The following is a 25851-nucleotide window of genomic DNA, read 5'->3' on the forward strand; positions in this document are numbered from 1 at the left end:
CATAGACCTCAGCAATTTGGAATAAAGAACAGAAAACCACAGGACACACCAAAGACAATCAGAGTGAAAATCATTACAGGGAAGGGTCTGCCTCTGATAACAGCATTAAGAGACCATTAGCTACAAAATACTGTAATACTTTTTGAAGTCAACCTTTAAAAATTGGTAACAACACAAATAGTTAGACCTGCTTTATCAATGGGATGTCATAAATCAAATGATAAATTATTTGAAATAAGGAAACAAGGTCTACCTATGAGAAGAAAATGTCAGTGACAAAATAATGGAGGTGAATGGAAGTAAGAAGAAAATGAAAAGTTCCCAGTGAGGAATGTTTGCTAAAAATGAAATCATCTACAGAAGGACCAAGAGATAAGACATAGGTATGATTCCACTTAAATCCTAGAAAGTGGCTTTATAATGGAAACAGAGTACAATACTTTAAAATGAGGCACAAACCAGAGGACTTTAGATCTCCTTCCATCCTCTTGACAAGAATCATCACAGCAGGGGATTCTGAATGCTCGAAAAAAGAAATGTATGTTTTGACCTTACTCTATTTTTAAAAGCCATAATAGCTAATGCATTTTTATAGTACCATAATTTCTTTCAGAAGTGGGGTCACTGGGTCAATTTTGGATGAGAGATAAAAGGCAATGGTATCTAGTATATACAGCATAATGTGCAAAAACAGAACTTGACCAATGAAGGTGACTGGCTAATCAGGTTGATGAAACACTCCCACGGTTATCTAGGGAGCTGATATGGGCATTAGCCATCTCAGATTTGACTGTGAAGGCTGAGAAGAAATGTGTGCACAATTCTGAGACTCACACAGCTGTCCCAGTATCCAACTAAGATGTCTACTATAGCCATTTTATCCTCTTAAATTCCATAAGGTATTTAAGTAATCTTGTTTCTTAGACCACTTACAAAGTAGAGTATACAGAATGTAATGAAAAAGTCCATAAATGAAAACTATTCACAATTTACATCTACTTAGCATATAGCTCCTCTATTAGTCTTCTATGGCTGCCATAAGAAAGTACTGCAGACTGAGCTTAAATAATAAATTACTTTCCTCTTAGTTCTGGAGGGTGAAAGTCCAAGAACAACATCCTTACAGGCTGAGCTTCTCTTGAGGCCTCTTTCTTTGGCTTGCAGATGGCCACTTCACCTCTGTATTGTCACATGGCCTCTTTTCTGCGATCATACACTGCTGTTGTCCCTTCCTCTTCTCATCAAACACCAGTCCTACCAAATTAGAGCTCCATCCTCATGACTTCTTTTGACTTCAATTACCCCCTTAAAGGCTCTATCTCCAAATATAGTCGTATTGTGGTTAGGGCTTCAACCTATAAGATTTGGGAAGGAGGACATAATTCAGTCCCTTAAATCCCCAAGTCCTAAATGTCTATATTTCAAATGGTAATATTTAAAATATAGTATTCACATCACTTATTTACTCCTGGCTATCACTGTCCTTCATCTAGACTATCCCAACAGCTTTAAAATAATCAAGGCTATCATTCAGAACAGAAGGACAGATAAAGAGTTTCCCAGACAAATAAAAACTAAAGGAGTTTATGACCCCTAAAGAGGGAGTCTCTGAGTGGAGAATAAAAACAAAACAAAAACCAAAGGCAACAAGGACTACCGAGGACCAGAGACCATGACCAGAAACACCAACTCTATAGGCAACAGGATGACACTAAAATCATATCTCTCAATATTTACTCTAAATGTAAATGGACTAAATGCTCCAATCAAAAGACATAGGGTATCAGAATGGATTTTTTAAAAAATTCAAAAACAACAACAACAACAACAACAACCAAGACCCATCTATATGCCCCCTACAAGAGACTCATTTTTGACCTAAAGACATCTGCAGATTTAAATTGTAGGGAGGGAGATCTATCATTCTAATGGAGGTCAAAAGAAAGCCAGAGTAGCCATACTTATATCAGACAAACTGCATTTTAAAACAAAGACTGTAATAAGAGATGAAGAAGGGCATTATATCATAATTAAGGGGTATATCCACCAAGAAGATCTAGCAACTGTAAATATTTATACCCTCAACTTGTAGGAACCCAAACATAAATCAATTATTCACAAACATAAAGAAACTCATTAATAATAATACAATAATAGTAGGGGACTTGAACGCCACACTTACAGCAATGGACAGATCATCTCAGCAGAAAACCAACAAGGAAACAATGGTTTTGAATGGCACACTGGACCAGATGGACTTAACAGATAGATACCTTCAGAACATCTCATCCTAAAGCAGCAGAATACACATTCTTCTCAAGTGCACGTGGTACATTCTCCAGAACAGATCACATACTGGGTCACAAATGATCCCTCAACAAGTACAAAAAGATCAATATCATACCACACATATTTTCAGACCACAGTGCTATGAAACCTGAAATCAACCACAAGAAAAAATTTGGAAAGACCACAAATACTTGGAGATTAAATAACATCCTACTAAAGAATGAATGCATTAACCAAGAAATTAAAGAGGAAATTTAAAAGTACATGGAAACCAATGAAAAGGAAAACCTAACTGTCCAAAACCTTCAGGATGCAACAAAGGCAGTCATCAGAAGGAAGTATATAGCAATTCAGGAGCTCCAAAAGAAGGAAGAAATGTCTCAAATATACAACCTAAGCTTACACCTAGAGAAGCTGGGAAAAGAACAGCAAATAAAGCCCAAAACCAACAGAAGAAGGGAAATAATAAAAATTAGGGCAGAAATCAACAATACTGACCAAAAAACAAAAACAAAAAAACAAAAAAAACAGATCAATGAAACTAGGAGCTGGTTCTTTGAAAAAATTAACAAACCTCTATCCAGATTGATCAAAAATAAAAAGACCCAATTAAGGAAAATCATGAAATAGAGGAGAGATTACAACCAACACCACAGAAATACAAACAATAATAAGGAAATATTATGAGCAATTTTATGCCAACAAATTGGACAATCCGAAAGAAATTGATAAATTCCTAGAAACATATAAACTACCAAAACTGAAACAGAAAGAAAAAGAGAATTTGAAAAGACCCAAACCAGTAAAGAAATTCAATCAGTATCAAAAATCTCCCAACAAACAAGAACCCAGGGCCAGATGGCTTCCCAGGGGAATTCTACCAAACTTTTAAAAAAGAGTTAATACCTGTTCTTTTGAAGCTGTTTCAAAAAATAGAATGGAGGGAAATCTTTCAAGCTCATTCTATGAGGCCATCATTTCCTTGATCCCCAAACCAGACAAAGACCCCTCCAAAAAGAAGAATTACAGACCAATTCCCTGATGAGCATGGTTGCAAAAATTCTCAACAAGATACTGGCAAATCGAATCGAACAATGCATTCAAAGAATTATTTGCCATGATCAAGTGGGATTTACTCCTGGGCTGCAGGGCAGGTTCAATATCTACAAATCAATCAATGTGACACATCACATTAATAAAAGAAAGAGTAAGAACCACATGATCCTCTCAATAGGTGCAGAGAAAGCATTTGACAAAATACAGCATCCTTTCTTGATAAAAACCCTCAGAAAGTAGGGATAGAAGGAACGTAACTCAACATCATAAAGGCCAGATAGGAAAGACCCACAGCTAACATCCTCCTCAATGGGGAAAATCTGAAAGCTTTCCTCCTAAGGTCAGGAACATGACAGAGATGTCCACACTCACCACTGTTTTTCAACCTAGTACTGGAGATCCTACCCTCAGAAATCAGACAACAAAAAGAAGTAAAAGGCATCCAAATTGGTAAGGAAGAAGTCAAACATTGATTTTTATCAGATGACATGATACTGTCCATGGAAAACCCAAAAGACTCCATCAAAGAACTGCTAGATCTGATACATGAAATCAGCAAAGTTACAGGATATAAAATCAATGTACAGAACTCAGTTGCATTTCTACACACCAATAATGTAGCAGCGGAAAGAGAAATCAAGGAATCAATCCCATTTACAACTACACCAAAAAACATAAAATACCTAAGAATAAACCTAACCTCCAAAAGGTAAAAGATGTATATGCTGAGAAGTACAGAAAATTATGAAAGAAAGTGTGGAAGACATAAAGAAATGGAAAAACACTCCATGATCATGGATTTAAGGAACAAATATTGTTAAAATGTCAATACTGCCCAAAGCAATCTCTACATTCAATGCAATCCCTATCAAAATAACACCAGCATTCATCAAAGAGCTAGAACAAACAATTCTGAAATTTATATGGAACCAGAAAAGACCCCAAATAGCCAAAATAATGTTGAAAAAGAAAACCAAACACAGAGGCATCACAATTCTAGACTTCAAGCTGTATTACAAAGTTGTAATCATCAAGACAGTATGGTCCTGGCACAAAAACAGATGCATAGGTCAATGGAACAGAACAGAGGATCCAGAAATGGACCCACAATTATATGGCCAACTAATCTTCAACAAAGCAGGAAAGAATATCCAATGGAAAAAAGACCGTCTGTCTCTTCAAGCAAATGGTGTTGGGAAAACTGGACAGTGAAGTGCAGAAGAATGACCTGGACCACTTACTCACACTGTACACAAAAATAAACTCAAAATGGATGAAAGACTTAAACATGAGACAGCAAACCATCAACATCCTAGAGGAGAAAACAGGGAACAACCTCTCTGACCTCGGCCACAGACTTCTTGCTAGACACATCTCTGTAGTCAAGGGAAACAAAAGCAAAAATGAACTACTGGGACCTCATGAAGATAAAAAGCTTCTGCACAGCCAAGTAAATAATCAACAAAACTAAACGGCAGCCCACGGAATGGGAGAAGATACTTGCAAAAGACATATCAGATAAAGAGTATCCAAAATCTATAAATAACTTCTACGTGGTGTATATATATATATATATATATATATATACACACACACACAATGGAGTATTACTCAGCAATCAAAAAGAATGAAATCATGTCGTTTACAACTATGTGGATGGAACTAGAGGGTATTATGCTAAGTGAAATTAGTCAGAGAAAGACAAATATCATATGACTTCACTCATATGAGAAATTTAAGATACAAAACAGACGAACACATGGGATGGGAAACAAAAATAAAAACAGGGAGGGGGAAAAATGTAAGAGACTCTTAAATATAGAAAACAAACAGAGGGTTACTGGAGGGGTTGTGGAAGGGGGGATGGGCTAAATGGGTAAGAGGCATTAAAGAATCTATTCCTGAAATCACTGTTGCACTATATGCTGACTTGGATGTATATTAAAAACTAAATTAATTTAAAAAATAAAACCTAAAGATAAATAAACTTGTTTTCATTTATAAAAAATGTTTATTTATAAAAAATAAATTTATTTATTTTTTAAATATAATTTATTGTCAAATTGATTTCCATACAAGACCCAGTGCTCATCCCAACAAGTGCCCTCCTCAATGCCCATCACCCACTTTCTCCTCTCCCCCACCCCCATCAACCCTCAGTTTGTCCTCAGTACTTAAGTCTCTTAGGGTTTGCCTCCCTCCCTCTAACTTTTTTTTCACCCTTCTCCTCCCCCATGGTCTTCTGTTAAGTTTCTCAAGATTCACATATGAATGAAAACATATAGTATCTGTCTTTCTCTGACGTATTCACTTAGCATGATACCCTCCAGTTCCATCCACATTGCTGCAAATGGCCGGATTTCTTTATTTATCCATTCTTTATTTATTTCATTCTTTATTTATTTATTCTTTATTTATCCAGAAGACATGAACAGATACTTTTCCAAAGAAGACATCCAGATGGCTGACAGACACATGAAAAGATGCTCAACTTCACTCATCATCGGGGAAATACAAATCAAAACCACATGAGATAGCACCTCACACCTGTCAGAATGGCTAAAATTAACAACTCTGGAATCAACAGATGTTGGCAGGGATGCAGAGTAAGGGAAACAGCTTTACACTGCTGGTGGGAATGCAAACTGGTGCAGCCACTCTGGAAAACACTATGGAGGTTCCTCAAAAAAACTAAAAACAGAGCTACCCTATAACCCAGCAATTGCACTACTAGGAATTTATCCAGTGGATGCAAAAATGCTGATTTGAAGGGGCACATGCACACTAATGTTTACAGCAGCACTATAACTAATAGCCAAATTATAGAAAGAGCCCAAATGTCCATCAATAGATGAGTGGATAAGGAAGATGTGATACATAAATACAATGGAATATTACCTGGCGATTAAAAAGAATGAAATCTTGCTATTTGCAACAACGTGGATGGATCTAAAGTGTATTATGCTAAGCCAAATTAGCCAAAGAGAGACAAATACCATATAATTTCATTCAAGTGGAAGTTAAGAGATAAAACAGATGAACATAGGGGAAGGGAAGGAAAAATAAAAACAGAGAGGGAGGCAAACCATCAAAGACTCTTAAATACAGAGAACCAACTGAGAGTTGCCGGGGGATGGGCTAAGAGGGTGATGGATATTAAGGAGGGTACTTGTTGGAATGAGCACTGGGTGTTATATGTAAATGATGAATCACTAAATTCTACTCCTGAAACTATTATTACACTATATGCTAACTAACTTGGATTTACAAATAAGTAAATGAATGAACGAATAAATAAATCTGTCTTTAGAAAGCCTTCCCTCCATTTATCCTCAACATAACTGCCAAAGCATTATGTTTTAAAATAAATTTTATACAATGAGCCCCAGCCCCTCAGGACCTATGTCATCCTGTCTTCCCATCTTCCTTGCCTGCCACTCCTTTTTGACGTTGTCATCTCGTGATACCAGCTTACATTTTTCCCAAACAAGGCACCAGTATCATTAACTCAAGAAAGTCTCATTGTCCCCCTACACAGGTCTGATTCCTTTCTCAGTAAAATCTCTTTTTAAGTTATGCCAATTTCTATTATTGCACTTTTACAGTATGACACTTCTCCCTTTCTAGGCTATAAACATGTTGGGTATTTAGCTGCTGTGATTTATGTCTTTCTGTATCTTCATGTCTCAATTACACGGTTGAACTAAATTATTTAAAACATAAAATGATACAGAAAGGATATGTTGCACAAATTCCTAAACTAAGAGCTATTATCCACAGTACCCAAAAGGGTGGCCAAGGACACAAACAGATTTTGGCTCTGCTCAGTCTCTGCTTAAGACTCACCCCCAGCCCTACCAATGATTCACTAATGTCTAACAGGTTCAAGATCTTTAAGGTCAGACTCTACCAATTTCATTTAGAAACTAATCCCAAGCCCAGTACTTTCGCGAGGGCATAGCTTCAGGCTTTTTTTTTCATGACATGGGAACTATCCAGAATGTTAAAACTTGGCTAGATCTATAAAAAGATAACTGTACAAACACATTGTACTACTCTAACCAGTGAGATCCATCTAGAAGGGTTATATCTTTATATTAATCTAGTCATCCCCATTAGATCCCCTGTCCCCTCATTTCTCTCACTTGTGCTGAGAGAGATCTCCCTCTCAAACCATGCTCCACCCAGCCCCACCTCCTCTCCATCCAGCTCACACTAAAGCAGAAAAACAAAAGAAGCCAAAACTCTGATCTAAATGTGAGGTAAAGATTCTCTTCACAGAGGTGAACTTAGGGAAATTTTACTTCTTAGAACTGAACTGTCCGATATGCAGCCAAATGTGACTATTCCAAATTGAGATGCACTTTTTTTTTTAAGTGTATTTATTTTGAGAGAGAAAAAGTGCATGTGCACATGCATGCATGCAAGCTGGGGAGGGAGAGAGAGACAGAGACAGAATCCCAAGCAGGCTCCTCATTGCCAGCGAGGAGCCCAACGAGGGGCTCAAACTCATGAACTGTGAGATTGTGACCTGAGCTGAGCAAGAACTGGACGCTTAACCTTCTGAGCCACCCAGGTGGCTTAGTGCAAAAAGACTTAGTGCAAAAAGACCCCAACAACATAAAATATCTTGTTTATCATTTTACATTATGAGAAATTATAATATTTTAAATACAATAGATTAATTAAAATGTATTATTTGAAGTGGCTGCATCTTTTTTAATTTGGCCAATAAAAATTTAAATATATATATATATAAATACAAAAATTTAAATACATAAATATATGATTCTCATCATATTTTAACAGTTCTGTCCTAAGAGACTTAAGGGAGAGGAGAGAGAAGATGGCGGCAGCTCTAAAGAGGAGAGGGAGGGTGATCAGAAGAAATCAACAATAACCCAGATGGAAGGGAAGTGCTCTTTCCATCACAGAGGGTCAGGGAGCAGAGGAGAAGGGTCTCTGAGATGAACTGTTCATACCATTATCCCTAACACCTTTTATTCTGTCTTAAATATTTCTAAATAGATTTGTAAATTAAAAAATGCTAATAAATATCAATCTATGTGTGAAGGGTAGCAAGGGGCTAAAATAATAGTTAAAATAGCCCATCCATAAAAATTATACATGTTTAAATTGAGTAAGTTATTTAAAATCAGTATGTTAGATGAAAAGGACCTTAGGTCCCAAAGAGATTGCTGTAATACATTCAGATAAAAAAAGATGACCTTTCCATTTGTACAGAACTAAAACAGAACATGAATTGGGTAACAAATACCACAGAAATACTAATGTATACATTTCCTTTGTTTCCATGAAAACACACTATTAATCTAGATTCTTTTGCCTTGATATAAAACAGCCATTGCTCAAGACTTGCTAAAATATTCATAAATTACTTTCCCTAGAAGCCCCATTTCATTTTTTTCTTTTAAACAAAAGAATAAAGAGATTTCAAATGTTATGATTATACATACACAGAAATAAGCACTAGTTGTGGAATACCAGAAAAATACAAATTGCTGATGGATTCTAGCATCCAGGAAAGCTGGGAAAATCCTATCCCCTTTAACTATTATTCAGGAAGAGAAGGGCATACGATAAAATTAAAACACACCACACACCACAAAGTGATTTTAAATAAAACTGCTTTCCATTCTGAATAATTAACCTAGAGAACACAAATGTCAGATAATATTTACAAATAGGAGACATTTCAAAAAACACCCAGGCATTTGTGGCAGGGTTTAAAGAAATATTAGCTAAGAAAAATGTCCTCGAACCACAAGAGAAAATAGTCTCCAGCTGAGGACACAGTGTTTCCCACATGGTACACCACTGAGGTTTCTGATACTTTAAATTACCCCCTGAAGCTTTCACCTGTCCTCAATTTTAAAAAAAGTGTGTGGAAGGGGGAGGGAAGGACAGACTTACATATGCATTCTCTGTATTCGTTAAAGAGATAAATGTGCTTACACTTAATAAAATCCAAACGTAGTTCTCTTTGTAATAAAAGAAGGTTGCTGTTTTTGGGTCATATGCAGATTAGCTAGCAGGAGTAAGAGGTGCCTGGGGAAACTGCTAAAGTCATTGGGAATAATTGGGTTCTAGTTGTTAGGTCTTGGGACATCATCCAGTCCTGAGAGTTGACCACAGCAGAATAGAATACATGAAAAAGGTCTGAGTCTTAAAAATTGACTCAACAGGTGGCTCAGGGAAAAGGGGTATGAGTGCTATCACAAGCAATGAGAGAATAGTTGGTGGGCATGCTTCACTTTCGTGTTTAACTGTACAGCAACTAAGCACCCTTACATTGTGACAATTATCTCAGGATTGGTTGTAGGCAAAGCCCCAGCTGGCACTACTGATGCCAAAGAGGACAGATGTTTTCACTCTCCATACCTGGACAACTAGAGCATGGATGAGTGACTTCAGGAGAAACACCCTCTCTCAGGACCTTGGAAAGCTAAGGCATTGGCCAATTAGTCTTATCCACTACAAAAGAAATTTATATTTGAGATTTCAATGTCATGATCCTGAGCGTTCAGGGTTGGCAAAAACAGATGCAAAGTCACAAGTATTCAAGTGCAACAGTACTATCCATGTCATCCTAATCAGATCACTCTTTTTTTTGGTGGGTGAGAGAAAGTACAAGTGGGGGAGAGGGGCAGATGGAGAGAGAGAATCTTAAGCAGACTCCATGCCCAGTGCAGATCCTGTCATGGGGCTTGATCTTAACACCATGACATCATGAGCTGGACGGAAATCAAAAGTCAGTCACTTAACCCACTGAGCCGCCCAGGTGCCCCCTAATCAGACCATTCTTAAAGCAAGATTTTTGATACGCATTTACTCATTCGGTTCACATCTCCCACCTACCTACTCTCATATCCTTCCAATGTATTTCCTTTGTGATCAATCACAGTCTATTAACACCACTGGAGAACTGAGAAGGATATAAAATGTAGAGATCTAAGGAGGCAGCTTCAGAGAAGTCTGCCAACAGGCAGAGGGGTTCAAACCCTAGGTCAAAGTCTAAGGACTTACAGTGACTGATAAGAATAAGGCAGGTACTCAGGTCCAAGAGGATACAGAGTAATGGGTAAGTTATTAAGATGGAGACTCTGCCAGAGAAAACAACTCCACCAGAGCTCCAGGAGAGCCAGGATCTCAGTCTCAAGAATAAGAAAGGCATTAGAACCAAGGCATGAGATCAAAACCAGACCAGGGGCATTCCCCATAGAACATTGAGTATAAAAAATGTACTGATCGTTATGTGACCGTGGACAAGTCTAACAACCTCTCAATTCCTCCATCTCATAGTCTGTCAATAATGTTGCTACTACATGCTCAAATGCAGAAAACAAAGGAGATCACAGACATGAAAACATGAAGCCTTCCGTAGGAAAAAAAAATGCATACTGATGGAATACGTACTATTTAATAAATTCAATAAAAATATCTAAACTAAAAACTGCTTGCCCACCCAGTCCCATCGTAGTTATAGGAAGTTTGAATGAAATGTAGATAGCATATGAAGACTGAAAAAAATATTTCCCAAACACAGACAAAACTCAGCCATAGTAGGATGTGTTTACTTCCTATGGAGATGTGCTCATTTACTGTGGAGACTCTAAGACATCACATGATGAGACTAAGAATCAAGGTAAAAATATGGAATGTCAAGGTGGCAGAATCGTATCTAGCATTCACGTGATTATGCATTTATATAAAGTATAATTAGAAAATAAGAATGGGGGGGCACCTGCATGGCTCAGTTCGCTGAGCATCCCACCCTTGATTTCACCTCAGGTCATGATCTCACTGTTGTCAAGAGCCACACCTCAGGCTCCATGCTGGGAGGGGAGCCTCATTAAGATTCTCCTCTTTTCCCCTCTCCCTTTGCCCCTCCACAAAGAGAGTGTATGCGCTCTCTCTCTCTGAAAAAAAATAAATAAATAAATAAAGAGAAAAAGAAAAGAATAATAGGTAACACTCCTACAGGATGGCTAGCTGCTGTCTTCAGTACTAATATAATCCTCACAACTTACTTAATCCTTACAACTATACTAAGTGGTGGGACTCTGGTTATACTCATTTAAAGATACGAACACCAAGGCACAGAGAGGTTAAACTAGTTGCCCAAGGCCATGAAGCAAGGGAGGGGTTGCAGGCAGAATTTGTACCCAATACCCTGGCTCCAGAGTTGATGTTCTAAACTATATCATGATGCTTCTCAAAGAAGAAAACATGTTATTGAAGAGCAAGGACATCAGAAACATGAATTCAAAATTGAACAACCAACAAATGGAGTCAGTTTAAAATTGCAGTTTTCATTTGAGGCAGAGACAATTTGCTTTCTCATGTCTCAGCAAGAACTGTTATACTAAGAAGTATAAAGATAAGTGTGTGTACAATGTCCATCTTCGGTGTGTAATTCTCAAACATGCACAGAAGTTGATGATAAACATTTTAATTCATTCAACAAATATCAAATACTTGCTTTCACACACAATGCATGTGGTTATATGCTTGCATAATTTTCCATTACAAACAAATATATCTAATACTACATGTTCTATTTATGTGAGGAGGAAAATGAAATACTGGAGAGATAGACTGAATGAGTCAGCAAGGACAAAGCATATTACCAGTCAAAGGCAAAGAGGTTGGTTGGGTCAAAAGAGGTTGGTTGGGATTTTTTTATTCTTTCAATGTGGTGTGTATTAATAGCTAGCTGCCTCAATGATTTTACCCCAACTTTTGGGCTAAATGATTTCAACGTCGCTACGCATGACCCAATAACCACCATATTTTCAGTTTGGGATCTCTTCAAATCTAATCATCTTTACCTCCTTTCCACTTCAATGTCTTCTAATAATCACCTCTTAGGAACTGCCATGATCTTGAAGTGATCCTTACCAGTAACCTTAAACTCCACTACCCTAATCCCTGACCATAACTTTCCTTCCAGGTCTTCCACTTTCCTAACTCCTACTACATCTGCCCTTCAAACTATGGACACTGGCCCCACCCCTTTTCTCCTGGTCTTCTGACCATTTAGCCTAGATAAGCCCATGGTTCATCACTTAAACTCCTGCCTCTCTCACTGACACATTCCCTTGCCCCCAGCCAGAGCTCAATCCTATGTCAGGCTTCTCAGTTCCAAAGTGCCCCATTAATAATGAGCCAGTAGCAGTAAACTCCCTCAGTCTCCTACCTTCTGTCTCAACTACAAATTTCCATATCTTTAGGATACCCTTAAATTCCTCCTCCCCTACTGATTCTCAGGATGAAGAAGTCCTATTGTATTCAATACCACATTAGGTGGGCTCATTAACCTGTGTGCTGTTCAAGACTGTCCTGTCTTCAGCCACTGCATTGCTAATGAAACCTTGCCTTCGTCTAAGGCTCAAGTTTCTCCCTATGGAACCAATCTCAACCCCTCCTCCCTATCCCACATTCTTCTCTTGATATCATCCATTCTCTCATTTCCTCCTACCCACACTCTTTGGAAAAATGGTCTCCACTTGCTGTCTTCACTTCTCAGTCACCCACCCACCCACACATTCATATAGCCCTCTGGCTTCTGCCCCGGTCCCTAGCACTTCCCTGGCAAGGGTCACAATGCATTCCTAAATGCTAACTCAAGACATGACTTACAGTAATGCTACTTGACCTTTCAGTTTCCTGTTCTCTCCTCCTCCAAACTCTTGCCACCTTCACTTCAAGGACAACACTTTCCTGGTAGTTTTCCTACCTCTTTACTCCTCCATTTTCTTGGCTATATTCTCCTCCTTAAGTGCTTATTTTCCCAGAGTTCTGTTCTATTCTCTAAAGGGGAGTTCAAGTATTTCCACATTTTAAAATACCATTCTTGCCTTGACAAAACCCCTCCAAAAATATCCAAGCCTAGGGACTAAGATTCCAGGCACATCCATTTACCCAACCCTAATCATTTCCATAAGAGCTTCTAAAATTCCCCTCACCCAACCTGTTCAAATTGAAGAAACAATCTCCCATTATCAAACCCTCCTTTTCCTACACGCCTATATTATTAGCACACCATCTACCCAGTCCCATGAATCAGAATCTGAACACTACTGTCTGTTGACTTTTCACCCACACATTCCCATATCACAATAATGTCCAAGAACTGCAACCATTACCTTGAACCAAATCTGTACTATCTTTCCTAATTGCCTTAATTCAAACTGTTATATCTTACCTGAAATAATTCAACAGCCTTTCATGTGAATTTTCTCCCCCTAATTTCCCCACAAGACACCCATAGACCAACTGCTAACAACCCAAGGCTATGTATTATGCTATGTAATGAAAGGTTCTTCACAACATGGCCTGCAATAAGTTTCATCACTCACCCTTATCATTCTCCTCTTTCCACATTTTGTGCAGTAATGACAAAGAAGTCTAAACATCTCCCAAACATTTCTTAAAGGCTTCCATTTCAAATTTTGTCTCCACTGCTTAGAAGATCTTCTCACCTGTCCCAGGACTGCCTGGTTTATTTCTTATTATCCTACAAAACCCTCCCTCCAGGAAGTTACACATTCTCCACCCACCAGGAAGGCTTTCTTCAGTTCCTTCTCTCTCCCTCTGCTAATCTCTCCTTCCTCTTGGCTACCTAAGAAACTTGTAAATTTTTATATTTTTGCCATTATCACCCTGAAAGAGAACCTATAATTTTACATGTATGCCTCACCCACTGGACATGTCCTTCTTAAAGGAAGACACTGTGGCTTATTCATCTCTAAATTCTCAAAACTTAGAATAAAGTCTGGCAGATAATAATGACTCAATGTCTGATGGATTAAATTGGATTGGATTTCATCATTCATTTTCATTTTACAGAGGTGGCTGCAGTGAGAGATTTCCTTAGCCATGTCAAGTCCTGAACCAATCATCTTTCAACCCAGATTCAACGTCACCATCCCTCCACGGTGAGAAAATATTCTCTGAGATGCATGTATTGTTTTTGATCAAAGACTTCAACAGATCTAAAAACAGGACCTTGAAGGGTGCCCTGGTGGCTCAGTCAGTTGAGCATCAGACTCTTGATTTCAGCTTAGGTCATGATCTCAGGGTTTGGGGGATTGAGCCCCAAGCTGGGATCTGTGTTGACAGCGAGGAACCTGCTTGGGATTCTCTCCCTCCACCCCTCAACCCTCCACCCCTCAACCCTCCCCTGCTCACACTTTCTCCCTCAAAATAAATAAATTAAAAAATAAAAATAGGATATTGAAAATTATCCATCCCCTCCCCCCACCTCTGGTTAAGATCGGTGGCAGTTCATTTATTAAACAGCCTTTTTAAAAAACTAACATTTTACCCACAATAGGTCCCAGCTCAATTGAAGCTTTCAGCCAATGCCACAGATCCACATGGCTTATTCTTCAGGCAATCTAATCCCATTTTCACAGCTCTTTTCATCTTGTCCAGTAAGTGGGGAGATAGAGCCATGAGTTTAGTCACACATGAATTCTTTAATGCTGCCCATAGCATGGTTCTCAGTCCTACTAAAAAACGGGAAAAATCAATGGCTGCCTCCAGGGACTGAACGTAGAATTTCTATGGGGTAAGAACCCTTTTTTGACTTAAAAGAAACAGCACAGTGTGGTAGAAAGGGTACAGATTTTGGAGTCAGATAATCCTAGATTCATCTCTTACTAGTGGTATAATCTTGGGCAATTGATATTCATCTCTAAGCCTCAGTTTGCTTCAGTAGTAAAATGAGGATAACGTCTGCTTCATTGGCTTATATATTTATAACTATGATAAATAAGGTGATAAAATGTTTTAAATTGTGCAACAGAGTTACAGGCACCTTCCAGGCACTAAATAAGTGATAGATCCTTTCTATTTCCTTAGTTCCATCTCCCAAAAGTCCTATTGAAGATGAATTACATGATGGCAGAGAGACTGTGTCTTGTCCACTGCTGGATCCTCAGTGCCTAGTAGACTGCCGGGTAAATAGCAAGAACTCAGTAACTGTTGAATGAACTTTCTAGAAGTCTGTTCTACCCATCGCCACCAAAACATAATTATTCACAGCCACATTGATGTGTCCCCTCTCTCACCATCATGTATAAATACACATCATTAACTCATCCACAAAACCCAAACCAAGCTTCTCATTTTTGAGAGCTTGTCTCTCGACCTCAGATGAGCTTAATGAATGATCCATCTGGTTAAATCAAAAGGGTCTCTTTAACACACTACCAATTTTATGATTTATAAAATACTTGACAAAACCACAATTGTACTGTAAATGCCTGGACTAAATCCATCTTCTTTCAGAAGGTTAAGGGGAACATAAAAAGTCCCAACCAACTATGCACCATCTGCATCAACAGGAAGGAAGCATCTCATCAATTTCAGAAAAATAATTTAGAAAGGTCATTCTAAGGTGCTAGAAAGTAACATAAATGAAAATTACAGAAAAAAAATATGAGCTGGAATTAGACTTTTCTGTGACAAAGTTTATAAATACAGAAAGACAGGGAAGCTGTTGAGGCCAAATCACTAAAATCACTCAGGATATAATTAGGTAGAAGCCCATGGGAATAGACAGCTTAAAAACAGAACACAAAGATATGAGGTCCCTTTGCCTGGAATATTTTATCCTCATGCTCATTCTTGGAAGGGAAAAACACACTTCTAATTTCTTACTGCATAGGTTTGTTTAATTAAAAGGAAACCCATTTAAGGAAATTCTAACTTTAAGGACCACCTTCAGTTGTCAATTGCAAAAGCTGAGTTTGAGACCTCATGAAATGGAAATGCCGATAACTTTACACATAAGAATCCACAGTATTGGCAGGGCTTATATGAAGGTCAGTATTATTACAAGCCCAGTTCTGCCCTTTCTTTCCTTCAACTGCCAACATGCCCAGACCTTTTCAGACAAGAAAACAAAACCACACTAAATTTAGGGGGAAAAAAACGTATCTGAAGCGATGTCTCTCAGTCAAAAATATGGCCATCTTTGCTGGTTCCACATTCAGGATGCACTTCGTTTTGAGCAATGTAGTTGGAACTTTAATCAATGTCAAGTGAAAACACATTTGACCTGTCAAATGGCTGCACTGGGAAAAGTAGGCAGAGATGAGAAGTGGCGAGGGGGGTGAACTAGGATCAGGAAATAGATTAAAAGTGTAAAAATTCTCTCAATCACATTGATGCTACTACCACTTCTGGACAACAAATGTTTTGTGCAAACAAAAAGCTATCAACCACCCCCCTGCCCAATGACATACACACACACACCCCTTGCCTTCCTTTGCCAGAAAACACACAGAACCAGGACAAGGCAGAACAGGGCATTAGAAATAGATTTGCCCAGGTCCTTCAGAAGGGGTCTATTCACCCTGATATTCCAAGCACATTAAATCAAGCACTACACCTTGAGGGAGCATTAGTGCCCATATCTACATTAACATTGTCAGCCAACATTACGGTCAAGACTGGGAAGAGACAACAGACCTCTATTTGTTTGGAGCAAAGAAATCAGGCCTAATGGATGAAAGAAGATTTTTCAATAAAGTGAAGCTTACAGACATATCTTTGTGTACCACGTTAACCTGGAATAGATATTGAGGATATGAACTTGTTCGATTTTTGCAAAACACTGTTAGTAATACTTATCCCCATTTTACTGATACATAAAGGAGGACTCAGAAAGATTAATCAAATTCATCAAGATTTTGTCTTCATCATGTAACTTTTATTAGCATGACTCACTCTGTGCTAGGTAAAATGCTAAGGAATTTTATTTTTTTCAATATATGAAGTTTATTGTCAAATTGGTTTCCATACAACACCTAGTGCTCATCCCAAAAGGTGCCTTCCTCAATACCCATCACCCACCCTCCCCTCTCTCCCACCCCCCATCAACCTTCAGTTTGTTCTCAGCTTTTAAGAGTCTCTTATGCTTTGGCTCTCCCCCACTCTAACCTCTTTTTTTTTTTTCCTTCCCCTCCCCCATGGGTTCCTGTTAAGTTTCTCAGGATCCACATAAGAGTGAAAACATATGGTATCTGTCTTTCTCTGTATGGCTTATTTCACTTAGCATCACACTCTCCAGTTCCATCCACGTTGCTACAAAGGGCCATATTTCATTCTTTCTCATTGTCACGTAGTACTCCATTGTGTATATAAACCACAATTTCTTTATCCATTCATCAGTTGATGGACATTTAGGCTCTTTCCATATTTTGGCTATTGCTGAGAGTGCTGCTATAAACATTGGGGTACAAGTGCCCCTATGCATCAGTACTCCTGTATCCCTTGGGTAAATTCCTAGCAGTGCTATTGCTGGGTCATAGGGTAGGTCTATTTTTAATTTTCTGAGGAACCTCCACACTGCTTTCCAGAGGGCTGCACCAATTTGCATTCCCACCAACAGTGCAAGAGGGTTCCTGTTTCTCCACATCCTCTCCAGCATCTATAGTCTCCTGATTTGTTCATTTTGGCCACTCTGACTGGCGTGAGGTGATATCTGAGTGTGGTTTTGATTTGTATTTTCCTGATAAGGAGCGACGTTGAGCATCTTTTCATGTGCCTGTTGGCCATCCGGATGTCTTCTTTAGAGAAGTGTCTATTCATGTTTTCTGCCCATTTCTTCACTGGGTTATTTGTTTTTCGGGTGTGGAGTTTGGTGAGCTCTTTATAGATTTTGGAAACTAGCCCTTTGTCTGATATGTCATTTGCAAATATCTTTTCCCATTCCGTTGGTTGCCTTTTAGTTTTGTTGGTTGTTTCCTTTGCTGTGCAGAAGCTTTTTATCTTCATAAGGTCCCAGCAGTTCATTTTTACTTTTAATTCCCTTGCCTTTGGGGATGTGTCAAGTAAGAAATAAAAAGGAAACAACCAACAAAACTAAAAGGCAACCAACGGAATGGGAAAAGATATTTGCAAATGACATATCGGACAAAGGGCTAGTATCCAAAATCTATGAAGAGCTCACCAAACTCCACACCCGAAAAACAAATAACCCAGTGACGAAATGGGCAGAAAACATGAATAGACACTTCTCTCTAAAGAAGACATCCGGATGGCCAACAGGCACATGAAAAGGTGCTTAATGTCGCTCCTCATCGGGGAAATACAAATCAAAACTACACTCAGATATCACCTCACACCAGTCAGAGTGGCCAAAATGAACAAATCAGGAGACTATGGATGCTGGAGAGGATGTGGAGAAACGAGAACCTTCTTGCACTGTTGGTGGGAATGCAAATTGGTGCAGCCGCTCTGGAAAACAGCGTGGAGGTTCCTCAGAAAATTAAAAATAGACCTACCCTATGACCCAGCAATAGCACTGCTAGGAATTTACCCAAGGGATACAGGAGTACTGATGCATAGGGGCACTTGTACCCCAATGTTTATAGCAGCACTCTCAGCAATAGCCAAAATATGGAAAGAGCCTAAATGTCCATCAACTGATGAATGGATAAAGAAATTGTGGTTTATATACACAATGGAGTACTACGTGACAATGAGAAAGAATGAAATATGGCCCTTTGTAGCAACGTGGATGGAACTGGAGAGTGTGATGCTAAGTGAAATAAGCCATACAGAGAAAGACAGATACCATATGGTTTCACTCTTATGTGGATCCTGAGAAACTTAACAGGAACCCATGGGGGAGGGGAAGGAAAAAAAAAAAAAGAGGTTAGAGTGGGGGAGAGCCAAAGCATAAGAGACTGTTGAAAACTGAGAACAAACTGAAGGTTGATGGGGGGTGGGAGGGAGGGGAGGGTGGGTGATGGGTATTGAGGAGGGCACCTTTTGGGATGAGCACTGGGTGTTGTATGGAAACCAATTTGACAATAAATTTCATATATATAAAAAAAAGAAATAAAATGCTAAGGAATTTTATATGCATTCTCTCATTTAATCTTTTAAGCAAGCATATGAAGCAGAGATACTATTGATATTCCAAATTTCAGATGTGGAAATGGGGGCAGAAAAAAGCAATTTAACCAAGGTCACCGCACATGATGAATGGCTGAAATAGTCTTCGAGATCCACGAGAGATTCACACACCATATGCACCAAGAGCACACAGCAGGCACACAAAAATACACACGACTCACACATCAGAGACACATACCACATGCGCCCCATACAAACTCTATACCCCACTTACACCACATACACACTCCATCTATACTTACCACCTCTCCATACTCACCTCGCATTCACACCACCTGAGCGAACACAAAGCGCGCATGCATCAACACACATTATCACTTCTATCACACACCAGAGACACACACATGCACCATCCAGACCATACATATCCTCCATCTACACATACCATATACACACCTTGCACACCACACACATATGCCTTATACATATAATGCATGCAAGTCCTCATACTGCCTATACATACCACACACCACACAGAACATATAAGTGTGCCATGCACACAGACACAATTATACCATATACACGGGTCACATGACACAAACGACATACCATCAACATACTACATGCACCTTATGTATGCACTGTATCTGTGTCCTCACATTACATATACACATGCCACATACATGTGTGTTCATGTACCCACATGTCTGCAGGTTGCTATCAGAAGCCCTTGGGTTGCTATACCTCCACTCTACTTTCTGAGGAGCAGGTCTTTTGTAACTTGGTAAAGGACCCTAGTTCTCAAGTCAAAGACGTGGTGAAATGTCTTAGGAAAAATACACAATGAAACAAACAAAGCAGCCCAGTGCATCCCTCTAGACCAGTAATACAAACTTGGTTGCAGGGCCAGACCATGTGGCATTCCACCTGGGTACTCTGAGAAAAATACTAAGTCTGGGTTTCATTCTAGACCAATTAAATAGGAAACCTTTGGGCAGGAGGGTGGGGTCCTGGACCTCAGCATTTCAAAATGCACCTACTTCAGAGAATTCAGTTTTACAGCCAAGGCTGAGAACTATGCCTTCTGCTCTTCTAGGTACACTTGGATGTCAGTGTCCTACTGCCCAGGCCCGAAGTGAGACCTGTCACCAATCACTGAGGCAAAGTCAACAGCCAGGACCTACCCACCTATGTTGCCTCCATGCCAGCAGTCCCTCATGCCCCTCTCCTGGCTTTTCAGCAATTGGAGGAAATCCCTGAGAATGGGGCTGAGGGACATTCTGACAGGCAGACTTTCAGCCTGCCTAAAGCTGTAAAACTGAACCAAATCAACAGGCTGTCACAGTCACCAAGTCAGAGCCCGAAGCCCCTCTGCCCTAGGACCAGCCTGGGAAGCCCCCTTCTTGTCTTCTTTTTGGGTAAGAGCCACTGGAAGCTTGCCACTTGTGTATACATGGTTAGCTGAGAGCAGACCCATTAGTGCTGACCACAAATTCTCCTGATTTTAGTTCAAAGGGGCTCCTACAGCATCTTTCCAACCTGAGTACCCACTAATGGACCTCACTGCTACAGAACCTTTGCAAGTACTCTTCCCTCTGCCTACAATACTCTCCTCCCAGGTCTTTGCAAAGCTGGTTCTCATAATTCTTTAGCTCAAAAGTCACCTCCTCAGAGAGGTGTTCCCAGACCACCCTATCACACAGTAAACAAGTAAGCCTGTCTACCTGTCCTCTCTCATCACCTAGAACGTAAACTTCACAAGGAAAACAATTCTGTGCATCTTGTCCACATCTATGTGCCTAATGACAGCACCTGGCACATAGCAGGTGCCCAATAAACATTTGACTAAATAAGTAAATGATGAGCATCACTCTTCCTCTAGGTGTTAGGAACTCCAAGACAGAAAACATAAACCTATATGCTACAGGGGGAAGGGATGTGTCTAATACTAAGATGCAGACATGAATTTCCTTAGTAGCCAGGCCACCGACCAAACAGAGTCAAACTCAGGTCCACCCAGTGACAAAGTGGTGTTCTTCACAGCTGCAGTATATGGTCTCTCTTTCTAAGTAGAACCTCAGAGGGTGAAACTGCCACAAAACTCTCATGATTTTCCCTGGGGCTCTTTTCTATATATGTGATTGGTTTAGAAAGAGGGGATTGAAAACTAGCAAAACCAGACAAACAAACCAAGTATCAGTGGGTCTTTATTTCTCCATACACAAGATTTATGTTCCAGGACTTCAGTGTAGGACCCAAGTTAATGTAAGATAATGAGTTATATGATCATAGCGTTCTATCATACACACACATTTTAAAAAGAAAGGCTTTCCTGTTCAAATTCAGAAACTCAGAAGGCTTCTATTTTGGCAATTTCTCTGCGGAAAGAAAATACCTCGAGTGAAATTCACCCTGGTCCCCAATCCAATTTACTGGCTCCTAACAGATGGATCTGTGTGAAAGGTGTGCAGGGGGTTGTTTCCTCTAATTAAGTTTCAGTGGGTGAAAAGTACACTAATAGCCCCCAGGGAGGAGTTGAGCTCACACTGTTCATCAGCAACTCAAGGAACTGATGGCAGTAAGGCTCATAAACCCTGTGAAGCAAAATCCACCACGAACAGAATCAGTTTGGCTGCAGAAGAAGTGAAACAGCCTGGTCCTCTCCTTCCATGAATCCATCACCTGAAAGAAGATATGCTTTACGTGCTAAACCCTGTTATTCCCATTCTTAGTGCTGCTTCTCTCTCTCTCCCTATTAAAATCCCCTACCTGTGTGAGTCCCAGGTGACGCTGTACAACCTCTGAGAAGACTTCTTTATTCACAAGCACAACCACAACCAATTACAAAATATCCCTGGGTTCTGCAATGGGTTTTAGAATTTGATCAAGAGTGATCTGGAATTCTTCTCCGAGTGGTATGTGTTTACATCCCTTTACAACAATATTTCCAGTTCCTTGGTGACACGGATGGGTGTCAAACCCTTTCTGTATTCTTCAGTGTCACACAGTTGGCTCGCCTGAGGAGGCCCATTAGGAATACCACCTGGTCAGCAGTGGCCTTAGTGTCAAGGCCACTATCGGTACAGCTTAACTTTCCATTAGGATACTCGTCTTAATGCCAAACAAATGCAAAGCAACCATCTCCCTCAAGCGTCAGGGAAATGAAAAGACTGTCTTACACAAAGGCATCTATATCGCCAAAAGCTGATCTACTTAAGGTAACTGAGGGTTCTGACCCTGCAAGATTAAGCCCCAGCTTGCATTTGAGAAGCAGAAGTAAAATGGTCATAGATTTCTCCTCTGTTGTAAGTCCAAGATCAGAATTTCCTTCAGCATATTCCAGTATGTACCTATGAAATGCTCTAAGAAAAAGATTTGGGGGGTGCTATACATTATATCTCCCACAGGAAGATTCCAAAAGCTCCTTAGTTAGCAAAGGCTCTGAGAAACCTTTCCATAAATAATTTAACTTTGTTCAACTCAGCATTTCCACATTCACTTAAGCACAAAAACATTTTTTTTTCAAATATTGGCTATTAAAAGTCCAACAGAACTAGGATTGCTCTAACTAAAAGTTATTCTAAGTCAATTCCTTCAGAACCACATTTAGAAGGCCAATGCATTTGGATCTCTCAGTTATACAAAGTGGGAAAGGACAGGTTTCTAGATGATTACAGGTAAGTTGTATTTTCTTATTATGTTTCTTTACTATTTGGCATGGGTAATGGTGTGTCCCCATTTTCAATCCACCCACCTCACACCCACATCTATTATCCTTCTCTGCACTGTGCTGAGTTGCCCTGGATTGCCCTCTAATGGCTAGCCTCCAGTTGGAGGATGGGGGAGAGGGAGGTGGGGTGATTCTTCCCAATTTTTTCCCTTATTTGGTGCCACTTCCTCTGTTAGCATCTACATGCATTCAGCTCCGTGATTCTGGCTTTCACTTGCCTCAGACCTGAGGATAGCAGAAGCTTCCCACCAATGCCAGCACCGAATGTTTCATCTTGCTTTTCTATGCCCTTCACCCCACCCATGCTCTGTATGTAAACATCTATCTATCTCTACATATACACATATACATATATTATTCAAATTAATCCTTATAACCTTCGATAATACACATTATTTTCCCCAGTTTACAAATGAGCAGAATGAACCTGAAAGGCAGTAAAATTGTCCACATTAGCTTACACAGCCCAAGAGTGGCGGAAGAAGATTCAGTCTGAGGGCACTCAGTGTGTCGATACATACGTTCTATGAATCTACCATGTTCTAGGGCCTAGGTTAAACCCTGGAGATAAAGTGGGGAAGAGACCAAAAAGAAAACAAAAAATGGAGTGGAGGAGAAACAGAGACAGAATCCTGCTGTTATAAAAGGAAACTCCTTCATTCTCGAAATTCAATGCTGGAAAATGAGAGTTGACTGAGATCAGACTCCTGGTACATCTGGCCTAACACCCTGACCATGCATGACATTGCTCTCAAGGAGTACACTGTAGAGGGCAAAGTCTACCACCAAGGTCAAACAGGGCCCCCAAACCCAACTTTTTACTGGATCTGTCTTACTCAAACATCTCTGAACACCTGACCAAGAACATACTCAAACATCTCTGAACACCTGACCAAGACCAAGTTTATTTGGCTCTTGAATTGTATCTCTTATGTGACCGGATAATTAAGAGTAACAGCAGCACCAACAATTTGTGCTCAAACGTTACTTCTGACATCTCTCTTCTGTATCTGACATCTGATCAGTAGGAGGTATTACCAAAACATGTCTTTCTTTCTCAATCGTTTGGATGAACTCTTTACCTCTACCCCAGACCAAGTCCATTTCAAATAATTATAGGAGTATCTATTGTTTGCCATGCCATTAGCATGTGTTAGGTACCTGAGCACTTTACACAGTGACATTAGGATGCTCTAGATTTGGGTTGTGTAGGATTGGGAACCAATTCCACCACTTACTGCTTGCACTAACTATTTGATTTCTCTAAATCTCATCTTCTTCCTCTGTAAGATGGGGTTAATAACAACACCTTTTCATAGAATTGCTATGACAATTAAATTAGATACCCCATATTAAGCACTGTCCTTTGTGCCTGGCACAAAAGCAATAATGACTATAATAATAATAAACATATAACTACATAGCACTTACTATGTACCTGGCATTTTCCCAAATGCTTTACATGTACTAACTCGTTTACTCATCATAAAAACCTGACTGATCTATTAGGTATTACTATTACTATTCTTTAAGTTCTGTGACTGAGGAAACAGATTGAAACAATTTGCCCAAAGGTACATGCCGATATTTGATGGAGCAAGCATTCCTATCAACTCTGCCTGATGCCAGAGCCTGAGATGAAGAGCAATACAGAACAGTGTTTTAGGGACTTCATGTCAAGGGAGACCCTACCTCATGTCTGGGTTTCAGGGCCTGTCAGCCTCCCTTCTTTCCAATTAAAGGATGCTCTGCTGCTGAAACCCTGATCAAACTTAGGCCAAATCTTCAGTGACTCTCTTTCAGCCTGTGGATAAAGTTTAGTTCTTGAAATGGTTATTAGGGCCTCCCACCTGCTGTGACCGCTATCTTCAACTTACCATGCTCCTGAGTCAGCCACATTAAAAGCAACAGACCTCTGGGGTGCAAATACCCACTCTGTCTTGTTCCACCAGGAACTTTACCCTGGGGATTAATGTCCCAGGGACATAGCCTAAGAGATAGGATGTTCCCACTAACAAACAAAACCTGTATTCATTCTCTTTTCCTTGTTTTCGCATGCTCTAAGTTATTGACAAACTTGAAAACCTAAAGCTTCACACGTGTTGTTTCATAAGAGCTATTTTCTAATTCAAAGACAGATGCAGGGAGGTGACCATGAATGCCTATGTCACATATCTCAGTATATTTGACCAAATCATAATGCCACTCTTAGATCAAAAAATGGCGGTTTCCTTCTAATTTCCATTTCACAGGAGCTAATCCCAAGGTGTTCCCATCATCTCCCACAGCACCAGGCGCTCATCCTACCACATGACCCACCTGGGGTTTCCTGGAAGGGATATGCTGCTCCATACATGTCATGCTGTTTCTCTTACAGACGTCCCTGTGCCCATGCCTCCAACACATACATTCTCCCTAATGCTCCCCAGAATACTCCACTGTCCTACTCTCCCTCACTTGTTTTGAGATCGCATTTTGAGATGTGGGGTGTATTCTTCTTTCAATCTGGATTTTATACTTACCCTTTCCTACCCTTCTGGGACGATCCCTTATTTATCCTCCTTCCCTCACTTTCTGTCACTGGTGGCTTCCTGCTTCATATCCTTTCACTGCTCTTGACAGACTTCTCTTGCCTAGTCGATCCGCCCATCTTTTACCTTTTCAAGTCTCCGTGTTGGAACATTAATGGATACCCAGTCTCCCTGAGACTTTATAACGGAGAACCTGTCTACAAACAGCCCCTTGGGGTGGGGGGGGGGGGGGGGAAACACACCTAATTGTCAGTGTGACCTTTCAGTCAATCTGACCTTTCAGATTGGCCCGCCCCACTACTGCACAACTGTACAAGTCCAAAGCCCTATGGGAGATTTATGCAAATT

At 39.8% G+C, this 25851-nt stretch overlaps 1 protein-coding gene across 2 annotated transcripts in view; it reads right to left on the bottom strand.

The window, feature by feature from the left end:
* Positions 1-25851, bottom strand: part of NELL1 (neural EGFL like 1) — an 862696-nt gene that overhangs the window by 404176 nt on the left and 432669 nt on the right. The gene's annotated exons all lie outside the window — the stretch shown is intronic.

The sequence above is a fragment of the Acinonyx jubatus genome, chromosome D1 (assembly GCF_027475565.1).
Source record: "Acinonyx jubatus isolate Ajub_Pintada_27869175 chromosome D1, VMU_Ajub_asm_v1.0, whole genome shotgun sequence".
NCBI lineage: Eukaryota > Metazoa > Chordata > Mammalia > Carnivora > Felidae > Acinonyx > Acinonyx jubatus.